The following is a 20,196-nucleotide window of genomic DNA, read 5'->3' as shown; positions in this document are numbered from 1 at the left end:
AGAAATGAATTTAGTCAAACAACAATACATAAAATCAGTTCAAGTAATAATTTGTGCAAGAGAACAGACATTTTTATCTCCTTTGAATAATTTAATATTTTAACAATTTATGAAAAAGAGATAAAATGAATCTATGGTCACATCACACACACACACACACGCACACACATTTTCAGAACCGCTTGTCCCATACGGGGTTGCGGGGAACCGGAGCCTACCCGGTAACACAGGGCGTAAGGCCAGAGGAGGAGGGGACACACCCAGGATGGGATGCCAGTCCGTCACAAGGCACCCCAAGCGGACTCCAACCTCAGACCCACCAGAGAGCAGGACCCGGTCCAACCCACTGCACCACCGCACCCCCTTCACATCACACAAATATGTTAAATTACCATACATTCCAAGAACAAATGGAAAATGAAACTGTTTTTTTTTTTCATATTGTCCTTTTTCCTGCTATTTTATACTTTAGAAATTTTAGAATCTTCTGTCTGATGTTATCGGGGGGCGCGGTGGTGCAGTGGGTTGGACCGGGTCCTGCTCTCTGGTGGGTCTGGGGTTCGAGTCCCGCTTGGGGTGCCTTGCGGCGGACTGGCATCCCGTCCTGGGTGTGTCCTCTGGCCTTACGCCCTGTGTCGCCGGGTAGGCTCCGGTTCCCCGCAACCCCGTATGGGACAAGCGGTTCTGAAAATGTGTGTGCGTGTGTGTGTGTGTGTGTGTGTGTGTGTGTGTTTGATGTTATTTTGAGTCGTTATTAAGTTTCGGCTGTTTGCCCAGTGTGAGTGAAACATTAGTGATGAACACATTCCCTTTTCCCCCGCAGAGTGAAAAAATAAGATTTATGAAATATGATGTGAAAAATGTCCACTGGACAGGCAGTTCCTATAAACTGAGTTACCTTGGATTTTGCCAAGTCTGCCAATGCCATTGTTACTCTTTGGATCCATAACATTTATTGTCATAGAAATAACTACACATTATTGGTAGACATCCAACTTCCTTCATAGTGGTTGTTGTCAGAAAAAATACACAACGTAGTTTTCCAAGGTTATGACCATCCCTCTTAAAACATTTTTTCCTTTCCAAAAATCTGATTGTTAGCAGCTGCAGCAATATTATGCATTTCCTTCAATTTAGTGTCAGTTAAACCATAACAAATAAAGTCTTGCACTATGCCTTACACCACTTTTCACACAAAAATTGTGACACTGCTGAATTGTTTTCAGGAATAAAGGCAGATTGCTCAGTTGAGCTGTATGCTGAAAAAAGTTTACAGCCACTTTTTGAAATGTGTAAATGTTTGGGACAACATACTTTATTCTCATTACTATTGATGCACTGAGCCTGTCTGGTGTAACAACAGATCCCTGTTAACACCTATAACTATTCCTAAAGATCACTGGTTTATTTGGCCTTGTTGAAATTCCATTCTCAGCACATACTTTCACCTATTATATCATAACAGTTTATTTTTAGTTCTCTCTTCTCTCCAGTAAGACAGTGGATTTCAACATTGATTGTGGAAAGGAGATTTATAGTTGAACGATGAACCTCAGTGCAGCAAGTGGTAGGTAACAAACTAGGTTTGCTTGAGACTTTCATGTCTGCAGCTATATCTCCTTCTCTTAATGTAATGCATAAATTGTACTTTTGCTGAGATGTATGTCACTTTGGACAAAAGCGTTTGCTAAATGAATAAATGTAAATGTAAGTTTAGCCCCTTCTCCCAGAGCTGGTTGACCCAGCGCTGGACGTGGGTAGTTGAACACAACTCACACTATGTACAAAGCACAGCCAAGTGCAGCCGACTTCTAAGGGAGAAACCTTGCTTGAAGAAAAATATTATTACAGCAATCTACTGGGACTCTTGGGGCTACACAAACACAGAAAATTGTCAAAAAAGGCATTGTCTCAATATAGTATGCTTTAATGCATGAGAAGTGAATATGAAGTGTTCATATAAGATGGGACTTAATTAAACTAGCAATGGAATTAAACCTTAAGGCACAGAGGAAACAGTAACTTCCAGTGTTGCCATATTTGAGACACTCACAGGATGATCATAATATCGTCACTAATTCTGCTTTTACGAAGTGCACATACATTATGTTAAAATTACTTATCATGGAGTGCAAATTGTTTTTCAGCCCCTTTTCTATATGCAGGGAGTTCTGTGGTGCTGCATGAAGTAAGACCGATGCAAAGTAGCACGTGAATAGTTTCTGAAATCATTCATTTACAATCTTCGTTGTAGAGAAAACGGACAACGAAGTCTTTTTTTCACAGGGGTGCACAACAAGAGCGGCAGCAGGTCTGAGAATCCTTAAGTTTCACACACCCCTCTTGATGTGCCCCGCTTACAGTGACTGGATGCAGGATGGATCAGCACAGGTAGTCATGGCAACCAAGGGGACACTCATGTGACCTGAGAGCAGACACAAGGGAAGGAAAACACAACAAGGTCCATCTTTGCTGTTCACGAAGGCAAGACTCCCCAGCTGTCTACAAGAACACAATGAGAATTTTGAGAGGAGGGTCTTAGTGGCACTGTGGGCGGAGTTACCACAGGCTGAATGGCTGACCGGCTGAATGAGCGATTAAGACTGAACAAAGAGTGCAGAGCGTACACTTCCGGAAATCAACCAACCAGGCAGAGAAATAACAGTGGTGAACAGGAGTTCCAGAATGCCTCTGCAGCCTCTTAGCCTTGGGACTTCATTCAAAGAGAACAACTGAAACATACTATTTATATGACACACACACACAGGCCAAAACTGCTTGTCCCGAGCAGGATCGCTGCAAACTGGAGCCTAACCTGGCAACACAGGGTGTAAGGGTGAAGGAGGAGGGGACGCACCCAGGACGGGATGCCAGTCCGTCGCAAGGCACCCCAAGCAGGACTCGAACCCCAGACCCACCAGAAAGCAGGACCCGGCGAAGCCTGCTGCACCACCGCGCCCCCCATTTTTATATGATATGAAAGAAAAAACTGGATAATTTGATTCTCTTTCATTTGGGGCAAAGAATAAAACTGGGAGTTATACACAAGTGCAGATAATATGCGTGTGTATGTATGATAATATGTATCTGTATGTGTCGTCCCAGGGTGTGCAAATAATGGACTTAACTGACAGGTGAAAGTACACGCTCAAACACACTTTACCTGTCACTGTCGGGTCTTCACACCAACTCCAATGAAAACGTTAACAAGTTTCAGCACTTTGATTTTTAAAAAGCTAAGAAAAATGAAGAAATGTGTAGAATGCCCTTAGAAAGTTAGGGTTTACCATCTCCAGTTTGTCGTGTTTGAAGCGACCTCAAAAGGTTAAGGAAGTAGATTAAAAAAATCGCACCAACATAGAATATGGAGCACAAGACCAAGCTGGGATTCTAGAAATCACACGAATACTGAATGAAGAATTTTGTGAGTAATCCTGGTGTATCTCCGTTTGCCTTAGCATTAGCCGTGTTTGCAGGAAAGAAAAGCAGACTGATTGCACGAGGGTGCTGCCGATAACGGGATCATTACCCTTCATCTGGGCATCAGCTGAATAAAGCAGTTTTGCTTCTACAGCAGAATTACGGCTGTACATGCACTCAGCAGCCAATGATATGTTCTTGATAGAAATGTGGGCCTACAGATTGCAGGCAGAAGAACAACAGCTCACACACTGCTAAGCAAAGTCTGCAAAAGAACACCGTTTCTGCAAAACTACAGCCACAAAAGGTCTCTCAGCAGAAGACCTCATCCCTATGTTTCTTGAACCGGATTAAATGTGCCCATTTTACGCTCCATTTGGAAAGGGGCTGCAGCTTCATCCCCCGGTTTGCAAACTCAAATGAACAGAGCTGAGATGAAGGTGTAGCCTAGACAAAATCATCCTGGACGGGTGCTGTAGAGATAACTGACCTCAATTAGTCCCATCTGTGGAGAGAGAAGGACGTCATTGTATCCTGGGACTTGTGGTGAGCTCACTCTGCTCCCCAGTCCAGGCACAGTGTCATAGTGCTCCAGCTACCGAGGAGTTCTCAGAATACTGCTGGAGAGCTATGACAAGTTGATAATAACGGCCGCTTGGAGAAATGCTATAGCAGCCTGCTTCCCATAAACAATTTTCAGCCACTCCGTGCCCTTAAATGCATGTAGCTGGTGCCCGGTTGCCAGCCATGGAAATAATTACAGTGCCAGAACAAAGATGCCCCCCTTCAGAGCGGATGTAAATTTTTTTAAACGTGGCAGCTGACACAACACAACCGCTACTGCTGAGTCATTATTCTTATTGCTTTTACATTTACATGTATTCAGTTAGTTGAAAATATCTCTAAAGTGACTCATTGTTAAGCTGCTTACAGTTATTTACCCATTTATCCAATAATGGGTCATTTTTACAGGAGCAATTTAGGGGTAAGTACCTTGCTCAAGGATGTGGGATACAAACCTGAGTCCTTTGAGTACTTATTGAAATAAACAACATGGAAGAGTCAGTAAGTTTTAAGATTGGCCACAGTGTGATGCTGCTGTGCCTCATGTGCCAGAGGTACACAGCATCCAGGTTTGGATGTACCACATACAAGTATGTGACTATTAATGCAGTTACTTAAGTCACTGTTAAATGCTTGGTTCTTTCAGCGAGGAGCACTGAGGACAGACTGGTGGAATTTAAACCTGCAACCTGTCAACCTAGGAAGCCACAGCCCTAACCACTACACCAGCTGCTTTGTCGTGGTGAAATCAGGAGGCGAACTCGGCGGACTCGGGTGCAGGTGCTTTATGACAAGGGCAATCCAAAAGAGTGGTCGGGAATGGTCACGGTCCAAGAGATTTGCAATGGTCGTCCAAAAAAGGGGCAAGCAAGAGTCAGGGTCTAGAGCAGGCGCACAGGTCAGGGAGGCAAGGGAGTCGTTGGAAGTGGACAGAAGGAGGAGGTTAGGGAAGCCACAAACGGGACTGGACAGGGCACAAGGTGAGGGTTGCGGTTGTTCTAAGAAGGTTCAGTTATCTGCTCCGGTATGGTCACGCCTGTTTATACCCGCACACCCTGATCCTGGCAGCTGCGGAGGCTGATCGCGCGACTGCAGGCACGACATGCTGCTTACCAGTTATACACTGGGAATCATGTCTTTGTTCAAATTCCATACCCAAAGAAGGCATCTGAAGAAGAGGGCCATTTTTACCTTGTAGAGCAAAGTTTTTCTGAAGTCTGATTCCAGATGCTGAGTGCCATCACAGTCCATCAGGCAGCATCCTGGTCGGGTCAGTTCAGCCTCCTGTATAATTAATGCATCTCGCTTGTGTCAAATTATCCGTGAGACCTGAATCGCAGGGGGCCTGTGCTCAGTGCTCTATCACATGAATCACTTTAAATGTCTTATTTGGGGAAAATATGACATCCATGTCTTTCCCAATCCATTCCTCATCACTGGTTCAAAAATAGGTTCTAATTCATGGCCCGCTGGGTCCTCGTAAAATGACACTGTTTCGGCTGGAGGTGCTGCTATTTATAGACACTTAATCCCAGCCTTCTTCTCTCACCAGAAGGGATACATGCTATAGCTTCAACCAGCATGTTTCCCTTGGGGTGAGAGAAGAAGGCTGGGATTAGTCTGAAGGAGGGAGACATTCCCCAGCCATCCCTGTATCATTTGCTGTAATGCTGCTCGTACTTGAACACGCCAGGAGTTCTCAGATGAGCGCTCAGAGCCTGAGTCAAACCCACAGAAGACGGCTGAACAAAAAAGGCTATTGACAACATCCCGCTTGTCCGTCCGACTCCATGTTCTAATCTCAGCCTCGATAATGCCGCTGCTCTACGTGGTGTACAAAGGACTGCACTAGCCTAGCAATGACACCGTTAAAAGGTCAGCAGTTTAAGAGTTTGAGGACACTTCTGAGACAGTACTTTCGTGAGAAAATGAGGTGCCATGTCTTCTCAGGTCTGCTGTAGTAGTTCCCGGAGATGAAGGACACTTGTGGGTTGCTCTTTGGTCCATTTTGCTCCCATTGAAGTAGTGCCGAGGTGTACTCAAACTTTTTACTACTACTGTACACATTTCCTTTTCTGGTATTGCAGATGTGTTCATGATCTAAAAAACTACCCTTCAACACCACAACAACAGAACAGCAGCAAAGGTGGGATAAAAGAGGAAATTAAGACGAGCAGAGCAGTGGTAGACAGTTGTGTTGTGCAGCAGTGCCCCCCCCCCCCCCCCAACCCCCATCCATTGAAAACAGACAAATTCCTTTTCAGTGCTGCTGTGACCTGGTCACACATATAATTATCCCCAGTGGCCATCTGTGTTGCTCTGTGCGACTCCTTGCCAAGTTATCAGATAGCGGTATGTATGTTTCTGATCCCCACTTGGCATCCGCTCCCAGATATCTAATTTCTGTGTCACTGTATCATTCATCATCATGCCAGAATGCCCCATCTGCCGCTCAGCTCAGATCTCTTTCTCGGTGTCGTCAGCACACTGGTTCGGCAAGTCTCCAGGGGTGTTATTTGTGGTGGCGTCCCAACTGTATCGGTTGCTCACCTTTGACCCGCAGCCTTTGGGTCCATGAGAGCAGTAAAGCAAGATGGCAAGAGTGAGCGAGCACTGCAAGTGATCAAGGATTAGAGCTCATGCACATCTGTCCAGCTGCAGTGCTTAGTGGCTCATATGTAAATGAGTCAATGTCTGTATAATGTCTGATCCTCAGCATCTTACTGGCTCCCCAGCGGCCCATCTCTTCCCCGCTGTTGGTAGCACAGCACCTTGCTCCGGGCCACCGGGCTCATAAACACAGAGCAACAGTGATGAGCTCGGTGCCTCTGATCGGGACGGTGATTATGGGCTGTTCTCCGACCAGGGAGAAGAGTCCTGTTGGACTGCGTAGGGCTCCAGCTGCAGACCTGGCAGGGCAATGCTCCACTGCAGGAAACAGAGACACACGTACACCCTTAAAAGTGCTCGCACACATCTTACAAGAATGCTTTACTGCTCAAAGGTCTTTTTCTGCAATAAGTCACTGCCCAAAAAACAAATAAATAAGCCCATAAACACAAACCCTGGACACGACTGGCAACCATCCAAACAGCCAATGAAGTTTCTCACTGCAGAATTCCATCAGTGTTGATACAGCCTCACAGGTTTTCTTATTTTCTTGCCGTATTTCCTGAATCAATGGTAATAATTTTAAAAAAAAGAGAGCTTTGGCTGAATATATTATCATTTAGGAAACTAGAGTTCTGACAACATGGTTGTAGATTTAAATCCCAGCTGCTGTTTCAATTTCAGTTTCAGTTTATTTTTATGTAGAGCACTTGTCACTGGAGTGACAACAAGAGTTGTAGAAAATACAGCACAATGATTAGTAAAAAGAAATGTATATTAGGAAATATCTGATATATAATGTATTATTAATTATAGATTGTTATATAATAATTATAAATATTTTTAGATTAATAGTATGTAATTAAGTACAGCATATAAATATTATTTTTATTTACAATAAGAAAATTATTTTACAGTACGTAATAAGCTATAAGTTTCAGAAAAGGGTTTGCTCAAACACCCAGGTCAAAGACATGACAGTCAAACTGTACGTAGCAGAGCAATATAGCGTGTCTGCCGAGCGAACGCATAAAACTGTTTATGGAGATAAATCACCAATTGATTTGAACCAAGACTGACGGCACTGGCGGAGATAACTGTGCCGCTCCCACAGAGTAAGGTTATCACCGCACTGGCTTCCTAATCCTGGGCAGTGAGGATTATGACCTGATGAGAGATGGCCTGACCTAGAAGCAACCTGCTGTCTTCTGAACTCTTATTCCTACATACGACGTGCGAACGAGTAGTAAATATAATTGCATCACAGACATTGGTGTGGGAAGCTGGGCTCCCAGGCTTTAGGCACAGCTTGAAGTTTACAGCTAAGGACTCCTTAAAAATACAGACAGACTGAGTCTGAAGAATGTTATGTGATCCACGTTGCAAATCACACTGTCGCGACCACACACACACACACACCTCAACCAGAAGTACCTGGCCTTAATTTGAGCGCTTGGCTATAAAAACCACCACTCCACCACTCTGCAGTTGCAGAATCTCACTTGAGACAACCATCCCCTAGTATTGCTCCACGACTCCCTGGTTACGCCCGCGCGCCTCGTCCCTCAACCACGACATCGGATCCTCGCCTCTGTCCAGCTCGCCGATCGACCGATGATTCGCCCATCCCCGACCACGAGAATGAGCCGAGTCCTTCGGTACTGAATAAACGATCCTGCACTTGGGTCCAGCCTCCGCCGTGTCCTCTGTTCGCCATAATACACACGCAGCATAACCTGAAATGTTTTTTTTAAATCTACTTGCAGAAATAACACATGTAGTTGTAGCCACGTTGTTTTCACAATGACTATAAATGATAAATATATGTTCAGCCAGGCTTTTAGGAATAAATTGGACACTGGTTGACCCCAAGACACAAATCAAAGGCCTTTGAGGTGGACCTTTAATTTTCTGGGAGGACATACGGAGGCTGGTCCGGTTGTGCGTAGCAGCAGGCTGTACTTACAAGTACAATGCCATGTCCAGACTAACTGGCTGCCCTGTAAATTGAACGTTCCTCTGGGGCTTGTGGATGACCGTGGCTCTATTCTTATCTGGACGAGACCAGAATGCTGAGGCAGCAGTAGTGGTCTGGGAAACAGACTCGAAAGACTAGGGCCTTGTGTCTGTTGCCTCAAACGTGTGGTCTCCGAGTCCGGGAGGGAGAGGCCTTAGGGCTGAAGGGGAGGATCGGAGTGCGGGATACTAAGGGATTGTGAACCCCATCCAAATTGCCAGCGGGTCAAGTGTCTCAGTGATATGAGAGGCCCTAAGAATAGAGCCTGATTATCATGCTTTAAGAAGAGGAGCATCCAGGGGGTAGTTGAACTCTTCTGTCACCTCTCTGAACATGTTCAACACAGCTGTCCAGGGCACAGGGGCAGTAGAGTGTGACCAGTGTACGGATGGTCGACGGCTATAGGCAGCGACATTCCGAGGAGGAGGCCGGACACCTGCTCGATGCTACTTCTTCACACCAGCGGGGCTGGAAACCAGCAGACGTGAGAATAGAGAGCCCTTTAATACAGCTCCCTCTTTGTTCCTTTCTTAGATCATGATTCTCAGAACAAAGCTGTACAAGCTAAAGGCAAATACACACACTTTTGTACACATCATGGAAGCTGACATCAGCAATAGAGACGAACCAAATAAATCGCGTTTTGCACTTTTTGAATTGTTCTCGGAGATGTACTGTACGTCACTATGGGGAAAATGCTGAATGAATAGATGCACATGTAAATCAAAATCTAAAGCTTTTGGAGATTTCTTACGCGCAGCAATACCGCAGATATTTCCTCGTAATAAGTAAAATTATCTTATGCAAAAATTTCTGGCGGTCTCATAGCTACCAGAAAGGTAGTTATTTAACCATAAATAAGAAAAACTTGTTTGGTTCAGAAAATGTGTGTGTGTGTTTTGATGCCTCTCTTAGTCAAAGTGGAAGAACATAATTGCCTTCTGTTTGCCTTAGGGGTTTGTTATGTAATGACATCTGACCATAGCTGTTTATACACGTTTTCATATTTTCTGTTATGTTACATCACTTTCTGCAAGGTACTGGTGATGTAAATCTGAGCTAATGCTTTCTCTGCAAGACTATTTCTTCTACAGGCCAGATCTACACATCAGTGGGTCACACCTATGCAAAACCAGACCACACCCATACATCAGCATGCCGTATGCAAACAACAAAAATCCGGAGTGTCCTAGCACTCCGAGGAATGCAGGATAGACTCTTATTGGAGTGACTCCTGTCCCTCGAGCAGAATGATGTCACCTTTTCCACCGGAGATTGACTTCATCTTGCCTGTAACTTAACATTTACCGCAATAAAAGGGGCCATAGTCTTCCGCACACTGTTTGCTCAGGGCAACCCCTGGATCCCCAGACCTGTCAGTGCACTGTCAAACCCAGCAGTCAGTGACCCCAACGCTCTTACAGTCGCTCGTACCACCCAGGGAGCTGTGAGCATGTTTCCCCTATAGAAAGTTGCGAAACCACTGTGTCCACAGAAACAGTGTGCTGGTTTGCGTCTTCCTTCCCGTGGAAGTCAGGCCCGTCCCTCAGGCCTGGATAATTCTCCCAGCCTCACATCCTGCCATCAGCGTCAGCAGAGTGTCAATGTGACCGTCTGGGACAGCAAATCAAGTGTCTGGAGTTTTAAGCCAGATCCTAAACCCCAGCTGGCACTCTAAGAGCTTCATTAGAGCACATCCACCCTGCCCAGATAATCTCAGGCTCCAAGAAGGCAAGGTCACGTGACCTGCTGCGCTATTCTGTTTAGAAAACAGCCAGAGGGGTAGCGGGAGGTGTGTCGAGCAATTCATTCTCATAATTAATGTCCAAAAGAAGGCAAAGAGCAACACTACCGGGATTCCTCAGAGCAGACCCCACCCTTGGCCTGTCACACAATCTCCAGTTGCATCCAATCTCTTCAATCCCTCTGGTGCAGCATAATTCTGCAAAAGACACCCCACTCTTCTACAGCTGCTTGAAACAGGTGTCATGTGATCTCTGCTGCGGACAAAGAGGGTATTTGTGCTGGCAAATAAAAAGAGACAAAGGCCAGAAAACAAGGTCCAACATCTGCCTGGAAGGACCCAACGTTTGGAAGGGTGAAAGCTGATGACTTGTGTTGTGTTACTCGCATTCACCGAACTGATGCGTTTCTCCAACGAAACTCACGCAGTCGAGCTACTTAAACTGCTTTATTTATTTAAACAGCTGGGTTATCTTTTTTTACTGGAGCAAAACAGGGTAAGTACCTGGGTCAGCGGTACTACAACAATAGGTGACATTCAAACCTGGGTCCTTGGAGACAAAGGCAGCCGCTACAATCATTGTGGTACCTACTCCCTATTTATAGATTTTTCTATGTACCGCAAACTTTAAAAATGAATGCATGCTGAGAGAAGCAGAGCACTACCAGTTGCTAATTGCCAGATCAGAACAATAAACCAGCTAGTAGAATACTGACACCAAAGTCAGTGTGCAACGAAGCTTTTGTTTTTGTTACTCATTCCTCTGACACGCATCATCCTCATACTGTTCCTGCAGACAGAGTCCATATTTTAATATTTCTTAGACAGACGACTGTTTTGGCATCAGATGGGTCCCACTTTCGTGAAGCCACACCTTTGAGCATTCTTCAGTACCGACTAAGTGTAGCGGTACGATGTCCGTAGTGTAAAATCTAGAATTCAAAGCGAACATACGGAGTTGAGAAGAATGGCTCCACGTACATCATGGCGGCGAGGCCTTTCTTTGAGGTCCTACTTATGGTGTAGGTGCAAAGGCCACCATGTAACACTGGTAACCTGACCGTGATGTTTGTGTCTAAGCACTTTAGAATGGGAAGCTTTTTGTTCATAGAAATTACACAGAAGTCAGAGTCCTCACACGGGGCCAGATTTACAGAAGAACCCTCAGCGAAAACCCAGTGACCCGAGACGAACCGAGACACGGTTCTGTTCTGTTCTCACACGTCTGAATCCAACATGCCATCAGAGGAGATCGTTGGCCATTTAACACACAATCACACCCACATGTATCCGAATGTAAACCGAGAGCAGATTTTGACAGCACGTATACAGTATGGCACAAAAACAAGAACAGAGCTGTATCATGTCCAAAATATTCCCGTAAACATAAACTTTGGAAATGATGTAATGCTGGGGTGGCCTTCAGTGTTTCTCCTTTCACGCTTATGAAATTCTTCCAGCAGTCCCTCTTTTTATCTGAGAAAATGAGCACATTATACTCTGTTGGGAACGGCTCTCCACAATTCCCTTGTTTTGAGGATTGATGGGTAAACAATAGAAACATCTCCCAGGCACAACGGATTTCAGTGCAACAAGGGCAGAACTGTTATTTCACCCTTTCAAATGCAGGCCCCCGTGATAGCAGATCATCACCGCAACACTGCGATGCTAGAAGATCCTTGGTCGGCCCTTTTAACCCTCAGCTGTGGAAACGGTAACTGCTAAATTTGCTGACTGGTGGTGCCAGCCTTGTTTTCTTTTTTCATTGACCTGAAATGTCTTTAATTACAGTCCGTTTCACTTCCAGGCTGCTGTCACCAGGAGAAGCCAGCCCCAAAAAACAATAGCAGCTCACAGGGCAGAAACCATACCTCACAGTGTAGAGTAGTGCCAGCTTCTGTTATGCCCCAGAAGAGACTGTGCGAGGCCTGGAATTTATCACTGACTCAGTTTACAATAACAAAATAAACATAAATTGCTCTGATGTGTGGAGCAAAATGCTTGGTCTAAAGTAAAAAGCCCTGAGAACATTATTTGGAAGTGACCCCAGGGTGATATTACAATGGAGATGCTAGGTACGCTGGCCAGCCAGACCATTAATACTGATACTCATCTGGAAAGCCTGGGTTCAATCAGGTCTTCATGGTGCTGAAAATGCCTATTTGGTCTGCAAACTGGAATATTCAGTACTGGGAACATGGATTCTGCCTCTAAGTCTGTCTGAGCTCATAGATGATGCCATTTTTGTCTGACGTGACCAGTGGAAGTGTTGATGTGATTCACAATGGACCTCTTGGCCTCCATCAGATGAAGGCATTGGGAGCTCATTTTTTTTTCCTCTGAAACAAGACTTGAGCGGCTTATCTTGTGCTCAGTGGATCTCAAGGACGAAAAGGAAAAATTGTTTGTTTAAAGCCCAAGAGCTACTTGAGTGTATTTGTTGAGAGATGTTCCAACAGAAGAGCAGGGCTATCGAATGTACAGCTCAGATGGCGCTAAAAGAGGGGGACCCATCAAAGTGAGGAAAAGCCATGCGTGGCTCACTGAGGGAAGTTTTACATAGGCTGTAATATTCAGAGAGGCCATTACAACAGGGCTGTCCTCAGAAAAGATCAACGTCCTTCCCAGCTGCAGTAGGGGTGTAAAAGGCCTGCACCAAACACATCCAATCGCGGAACCTCAGTTGAGCACACCACAACCTCAGCGCCAGCGAGTTTCAGCAAGTTCCCCGGTATCCCTGTTCCCTTGTCTCCTTACCCCGTGCTTACGTCTCCCTGGTTTCCTGACCCACGGCTTTGCTTCTCACTACGACCTTAGATTCTCCTGGAAACAATGTCTGCTCCTCGGTGACTTACTGCCCGTCCATTGACTACGATACTTCCGCTTGTCCCTTGCCTGCCCACGCTTGCTAATAAACCGTGCACCTGCAATTGGGTCTGTTACCTCTCTGCAGACATGACGGGTTCAGAATAGTCTAGAAACTTGTATTGACCCTTCGTCTCCTGACCCCCTTTTGTCCTCCAAGTCTAAGATTCCCCCGATCCACAATACTTCCAGCTCCTCAGGCTTGTCCATGCACAAGATTAAGCCTGACCAGAAAACGAGAAAAAAACTGTGCAAAGCTATTTTATGTAATTTAAGCTAAACCCAGGAGCTCATATTTAGGAATTTGCCCAGAGATTTTTTTGGCTGTTTCAGGAGCAAACTGTAGTGTTAACAAAGCGCCGCAAACTGGTCCATCTGGCTCAGTGCGAGCACTCTGCACTCCAAGTCCTCTCATGTGTTACCTGCTTGACTGCATAGCTGACATCTACAGTCTTAACTTCCTCTAATATTTCTGACAGCACAGTGACACGAAGGCCGATGTACTCCAAAACCATATAAGACTGAAGAAGCATGAGTAGGGCGATGGACTTGGTTGACCATGTGCACTCTGGAGTCACAGCCATGTAAATCTCGCTCACACACTCTGTACTCTCTCTGCAGTTGCTACTGTTTCCATAATCATAGTAGAAATAGGTGAGGGGAAGGTGGAGGGAGGTCCCCCCCGAGGGTAACCCAACACTCCGCTCCACTTGCCAACATGCTGCAAGCACAGCTGTGGGGAGATGCTGGTTATGAGGTTCATGAACAGCTGGAGATGTCAAGTGCCACAGCAAGTAGGATCTATGCCTTCGATATCAGACCCAAAAACTGTTACTCTACACGGAGCAAGTCCAGTCCCGCACCAAGATCGAAGAATGTGTTGTGTTTTCGGATAAGAAGGTGGAAGTCCTTTTTCCAGCCCTGCGGCCACATGTCATGCCCAGAAGAGGTGGAGAGCCAGTGCTCCTTGGACCTTGTTTTTTTTCTCCCCTCTTCACAGTTGGAGTTTTTTGTTTTCCTCTCCTCAGTTGCCAACTGGCTTAACCTATTAGTTACCTAATAACCGCAGCCGCTCTTCTCTATAAATCTGAATTCAGTTAAACCTGAAACATTAATTTTATTACCCCCAAATGTCTGTGAACTTCTACAGTCCACGCAATCCTTGCATCACCTGACCTAAGACATCACCTTGCCCCACAGTCAGTTTTCCTTGGTTCATAGTAAGCCACGCAGTTAGGTCAGTTATAGCATTTCCATTATCTCCTCTTAAAAACATTGATTTCCTACACGTAGTTAATACAACTCCCGTTGAAGATCATGTACGGCGATCACCATCTGTTCCTTTTCACATATAGGACCGTGGAGGATGCACAAACATGCCGTGATGGTAGGGCTACAGCGAAGACCACAGAGTTCACTCTGACACTGACTGAAAAAAGCAACAACTGCGGTGATAATAAATGCGACTTGGTCACAGTACTGATTTTACAAGACTGTGTGAAAACTATGTGCTCACAGTATAATAACTCTTTTTTTCCTGTCAGCTTAGCTGAACATCACTGGCTTGTGCCAGATCCCAGTGAGCATGCAGTGCTCTGTTGAAATTTTGCAAGATACTGCGGTTTAGGAAGTTCTCCAGTGGGTCATGCAAAAATGCAAGACCACTTTGGTGAAGAAACCATAATCCTGGTTGAGCACTTAGAACATGGCAATATAGTGCTGGCAGCAGAACATCCAGGTCATTTAATACTCTGATGTCTGAAACCAGCCAGCAGCACAACTTGCCTGAATGGTCCAGAGGATTGTGAGAAAAGGGTCTTTGGCGATGATCATGCCTCAGACACAAGAGAGAGACATGTTGGCTGATGGTGCATAGTCCAAAGCACAAGAGATAAGTGATTCCCAATGCCCATAATCCTTTCTCCCAGTGTGGGGTTGCCAGAAGTGTGGATTAGCACAGAAAGGAGAAGACAGAGAGTGATGTGAGCAGAGCAGTGATCTGAGTGACACCTGCTTTTCTCCCAGTCCTTTACCTGAGTGACATCTTGGGGTGAAACAAGCGTGGACCTCAGGAAACAGGAGCTCCCGACCATCTCCACACAAAGACTCAGAGCAGCCAAAATAGCGTAAATGCTTCCGACCCACTGCTGTGAGACTTTGGAACTAACTGGAAAAGAGCAATCTTGCACGTTCCGCTGAAAAACAGTTCCCTTGGACGTTGCCTCCCTCGGCCTTGTCCGCAGCTGTGAACTTTCACCAAGTCAGCGGTAGAAGGAAAAATACCCAGAGCCTCGTAACTAGTGAGAGTTGGCTTTCGCTTAAAATCCAGAGGTTCACACAGTCGACATGAAAAATCCCCGTTTGGACACTGTAAAGAAAAACTTAATGAATCCCACAGAGTTGTCAGGGCAAATTCCATTTGAGGCGTCCATCCCTCAATCCTCTGTCATCCCCTTTACAATAGTTGACTGAAAAAAGCACTCAAGAATAAAGCTGGGTTTACGAGTTCTTGTGGCATCTTGTTACATTCCCTCGACAAAAGGGCCATAGTTACGGAACGATCTCGGGACTTTGGGTCAGACTTATATGCCATTGGCCAGCATGATTGTAGGGTTCAAGGGAATTGGATTCAATGTGTAAGGGGAAAAATAAAGACGAAATGTTCCCATGGATGAAGTGATACATCCACCTGTTGGTACCAGAGTCACTAAACCAGATGTTGCTATGAAGCGCAGGTCCAGTAGGGTCAGTAAACTTTACAACATCCTCCCAATTAGTTGAATGAATCCTGTGAGAACAAAGGCACTCTTGTTGAGAGGACAGTTGGTTAATGTCATTCCCTCTTGGTGTCAAAGAGGTTTTACTGATGCCATAGAATCAGTGGTGCTGTGATTATCTAGGTCCAGCTTTTCTAGACTTTTCCTTATTGGCCTTATATTGCAACCTACCTTGAAAAAATGTAGAAAAAGTATACTAATATTTTCTCTCTTTTTTACTGTGCGTACAGTGACTGGCATATATGAAATTCTGCTTCGTTTCAGGTCGTGTCACGACAGGCCGATAGAGCCGGGACGGAAAGACCCAAGTGCGGAGTCGTTCGTCTGCAGTCGGAGGATCAGGCAAGTTGTCGGTATCGGGGACGGGCGGAGGGTCAGTCGATCGGCGGTCGGGGTCAGAGCGGGAATCCATGGGCGAGGTCAGGAGACGAAACAAAGAGTTGATCGGATGGCGATCGGAGTTGAAATGAAGATCCGTGGATGTGGTCAAGAAACAAAGCTAGGGGTCAAAACCGGAGAACGTCAACTGAGAACCGGAGATGCGTATGAGCGAGGAGTCACAAGGAAGGGCGGTTGTCCCTGACGAGATTCCGCAAATGTATGCGAGCCGAGGAGGGTCTTTTAAAGGGTGAAAGGTTAATCAGGTGCTGGAGCAGAGTCAGGTGTTGTCGGTTGAGTTGTGGGGGTGAACGTGGACGTGACAGGTCGCCGATACAGTTCAACATATTCCCTGTCACCGCCAAATCAGGGAAATCCGTGTCATTGCTACACAGGTCTCCACTGAATGAGAGCTCACCAAAGTCACATTTGCACGAATATTGACTAAACAGTATAGTTTGTTCATTCGTTCGTTCCTTCCTTCCTTCCTTCCTCCCTCCCTCCAGTGACAACATCAAAGAGTGTCGCCTGCATGTTTTACAGCACAACTGGGACAAGGTTTCAGACCTCCAGAACCATAAATCAGCCAAACAATAGCAGTAGGATGCAGCTGATGGCTAGCCTGCGCATTCGAGATGGACCGGGTTTCACCAGGATAAGTCTCAAAGCATCAGGGTGTTGATGAAGGACAGCCATTCACACCCAACCTCCCAGCACATGAGCTGGGGTGCCCGTACAAGACCCCAGTGTAGGCAGTACCGTGCCCAGAGTAAAACAGCACCATTTCTCCATCAGTTTCATTTTAATTAAAACTCCAGAAGCGGCAGGTACCGTAGCGATTCAGGAAAGTTGCAGGTTCAAGTCCCCCTCTCCAGCAGCCTGCAGCACTGCAGTATGGTATTTACCCAGAACTGCTGCAGCACAAACTCCCAAACATAGAAATGGGTCAAACGGTGTAAGTTGCTTTTGGACAAAAGCAAAAACAATGTTTGAAAACTGACAAAGTGTGACAGGTGCAACAAATGCCCTGGAGCAGGATGAAATCCTGAAAACAACAAGCCTTGGATGTCGCAATGAGTCAGCCGTGCTCTAGGTGAGGCCCCCGTTGTTTAATGTTTCTGGGAGATCTGTACGGACTGAAACTTGCTTTATGAGCATCTTTTATTTTCCCAGCACTGCCTCTCATGCTCCACATTTCACGACAACAAAGCCGGTTGTATCTATTAAGAATAGAGCTCTTGTGCTCACCATTCCTGGTGCAGCCCTGCCCTCGTGATCAGTATAAATATTTATTAGCGGCCCTTCTTCCCTGCTGTCCTCGGTCTGAGCTGCGGCTGCCCGGTTCGCAGGTCACCACGCTCCCACCCGGGACCGGCCTCATCTGAGTCGCCGTGGCGCGAAGGAGCCGCTGTGCTCTCGGGCAGTCGGCCCCGCAACGGGTCTCACCAAAGCACACGTTTTCACCCCCACATGCCATCTGCCTCATCATCATCTCGCACCTGCAACACCTGGGAGTGTGCAGTGATCCTCCTGCAAACATCGTAAAAATGATGCACTAGACAATAAGGAGAACATCAACAATGTGTCTGAGCTGTTCTCGTGGATTCTGAAGCCAGCTATTAGTAACAGTATCTGTGTCCAATTATTTCGTTTTTTTTTTTACATTGTGCAATATGCAAATAATATTAACAAAAATATATTCGTTTTACTTGTAATATAATTTGCAGAGAGTGGATTTAGCCCAAGACTTCCAGGACATGTGGCCTGCAGGATCCACACACAGCGGATCAGTGGTGGATGGAGCAGCACCTGGCGACAGGTGAGTTCCTGACAAGCGACAGCTGATTGACAGCTCTTAAAGGTACAGCGCCGCACCCGCGTCCTGCCTTGGACCGAGCATGGTGGGAACCAGGAGTACGCACAGCTGCCACACATGCTCACACTCCTCCCCACTGCTGTATGAGGTGGAAAGCGAGACAGAGGCGGCGTGCTGGCATACACGTACCCACCCACCCACCCACCCACACACACACACACACACACACACACACACACACACACACACTCCAGTGAGAGAAGCACACTACAGCATGGCATCCTGTCATTCTTCTGGGTAACCATCTGTCCCAGATACCGTCACAACACCAACATCTGTGTGAGCATAACAACACAGGTTCCACACGAATGCCACAACACCGTTCTGGCACACACACACACACAGACGCACACACGCATACAGGCAGCCTGAAAAACCCGCATACCAGCATATCTGCACATTGCTCACCAGGTTGGACCGCTGTTCTCTTTCGCCGAACGGGATGTCACATCATCGCCCCTTCCTCTAACTCCTCCTCTTTCCTGGCCACGAGAGGGAGATAAACCCCCCGGGCACGGATGTGTACGGCTCCAGCTCCAGCAGCGCACTGCCGTCGCTCCTTCTCTCTCCTACTCTCTCTCTCACTCTCTCACTCACTCGCCTCCTCGCTCATCCAAGGTCAGGAGAAGGACCTCCCTCGTCTTCTCATGCTGACTGTAGCAGAGCGCCCCCTTCCTTCCTCTGGCCCGCACTGCACCCAGGGGATGGATTCTCCAACAGACACTGCAGAGAGACCTCCTCCTCACAAGCCCCCCCACCTAACAGTCCCATCCATGTGTACAGTCCATAAAAGCGTACGTGACGTGTGCCTGACATGAGCAGATAGGTGGCAGCAGTGCAACGTCAGCAGAATTTTATTTCCTCTGGCATATTGTGAATTAAAAAAAGGAAAAAAGGCCAAGATGAGAACGTTGAAATATTTAGTGACGGCGGGCGTGGTGGTGGCACAGTAGGTAGTGCTGGTGCCTCACAGCTCCGGGGCTGTACGTTCACATGTGAGATCAGCCTGCGGAGTTTTGCACGTTTTCTCCGTGTTTGTGTGGAAATGTGTTTCAGGGGAACTGGTGACTCAGAGGGATCTTGTGTATGTGTGGGAGATGAACTGGCGTTCTATCCAAGGTGTGCCCTGCATTTTCAGGATAGGCTCAGACCACCGTGACCCTGACCTGGGTCTGCACATATGAACGATTCCCTGGGAAAGTCTGAAGAAACGTTTGCAGACGGCGCAGACGGCTGACATCAGCTGCGCAGACAAGTGCACCGTAGTACTGAGCAGCTCTTTAATCTGCAAGCAGCATTAATCCCCAAACCAGGAGATGGGCGATTAGGAGTGGACACTGCAAAAGCCCTGGGCATAAAGAGCTTTCCAGGGACAGGAGACTGATGTGAGCACACCAATACACACACACACACACACACACACACACACACACCCCTCCTTCACAATGAGCTGGATTCCCTTACTTCACACCAGTGAAACGTCTCTGCTTTCAGCATGACGACTTTGTGGTGCTTCAGGGGCTCTCGGTCACCCTTTCAGCGTTCGACGGAGCCCAGACAGAGCATCTCCCCCCGCGGACACACACCACGGGGCGTATCGGAGTCAACAAAAGGGTGCGTTATTACAAATAAACACATTGTCACTAAGTGGTGCGCATACACAATGCTGAGTGTGTCCTGTCCCAGCAGCGCCATACTGCATGATATTTGTATTCATTCATTTAGAGGACCCTTTTCTCCAGAGCGACATAAAAAATCTGAGTAAACAAAAGTGCAATTCACCAACACACAGAGAGGGATAGATACAGAACCACGATTCTCCCAAGTACAGTCGCTTTGTCCAACATCACCAATTTTACCAGCGCACATTACATCAATAGCTGCATGTGGAATTTTTTTAAGCATATAATGCAGTTAAAGTGATGGAGCAAATGGGAGATCCAGC

General features: G+C 46.5%; 1 protein-coding gene across 1 annotated transcript in view; it reads right to left on the bottom strand.

Annotated features, from left to right (window-relative positions):
* Positions 1 to 18,859, bottom strand: part of LOC108931534 (protein-methionine sulfoxide oxidase mical3a-like) — a 73,823-nt gene extending 54,964 nt beyond the window's left edge. Inside the window, exon 1 of the mRNA XM_018747323.2 lies at positions 18,660 to 18,859. The gene's annotated coding sequence lies outside the window, so the exon portion shown is untranslated. The remainder of the gene's footprint in view (positions 1 to 18,659) is intronic.
* Between the last annotated feature and the right edge of the window lie 1,337 nt (positions 18,860 to 20,196).

The sequence above is a fragment of the Scleropages formosus genome, chromosome 2, assembly GCF_900964775.1.
Source record: "Scleropages formosus chromosome 2, fSclFor1.1, whole genome shotgun sequence".
Lineage (NCBI taxonomy): Eukaryota > Metazoa > Chordata > Actinopteri > Osteoglossiformes > Osteoglossidae > Scleropages > Scleropages formosus.
Note: the sequence above shows the minus strand (reverse complement) of the source record. Positions and strands in the feature narration are given on the sequence as shown.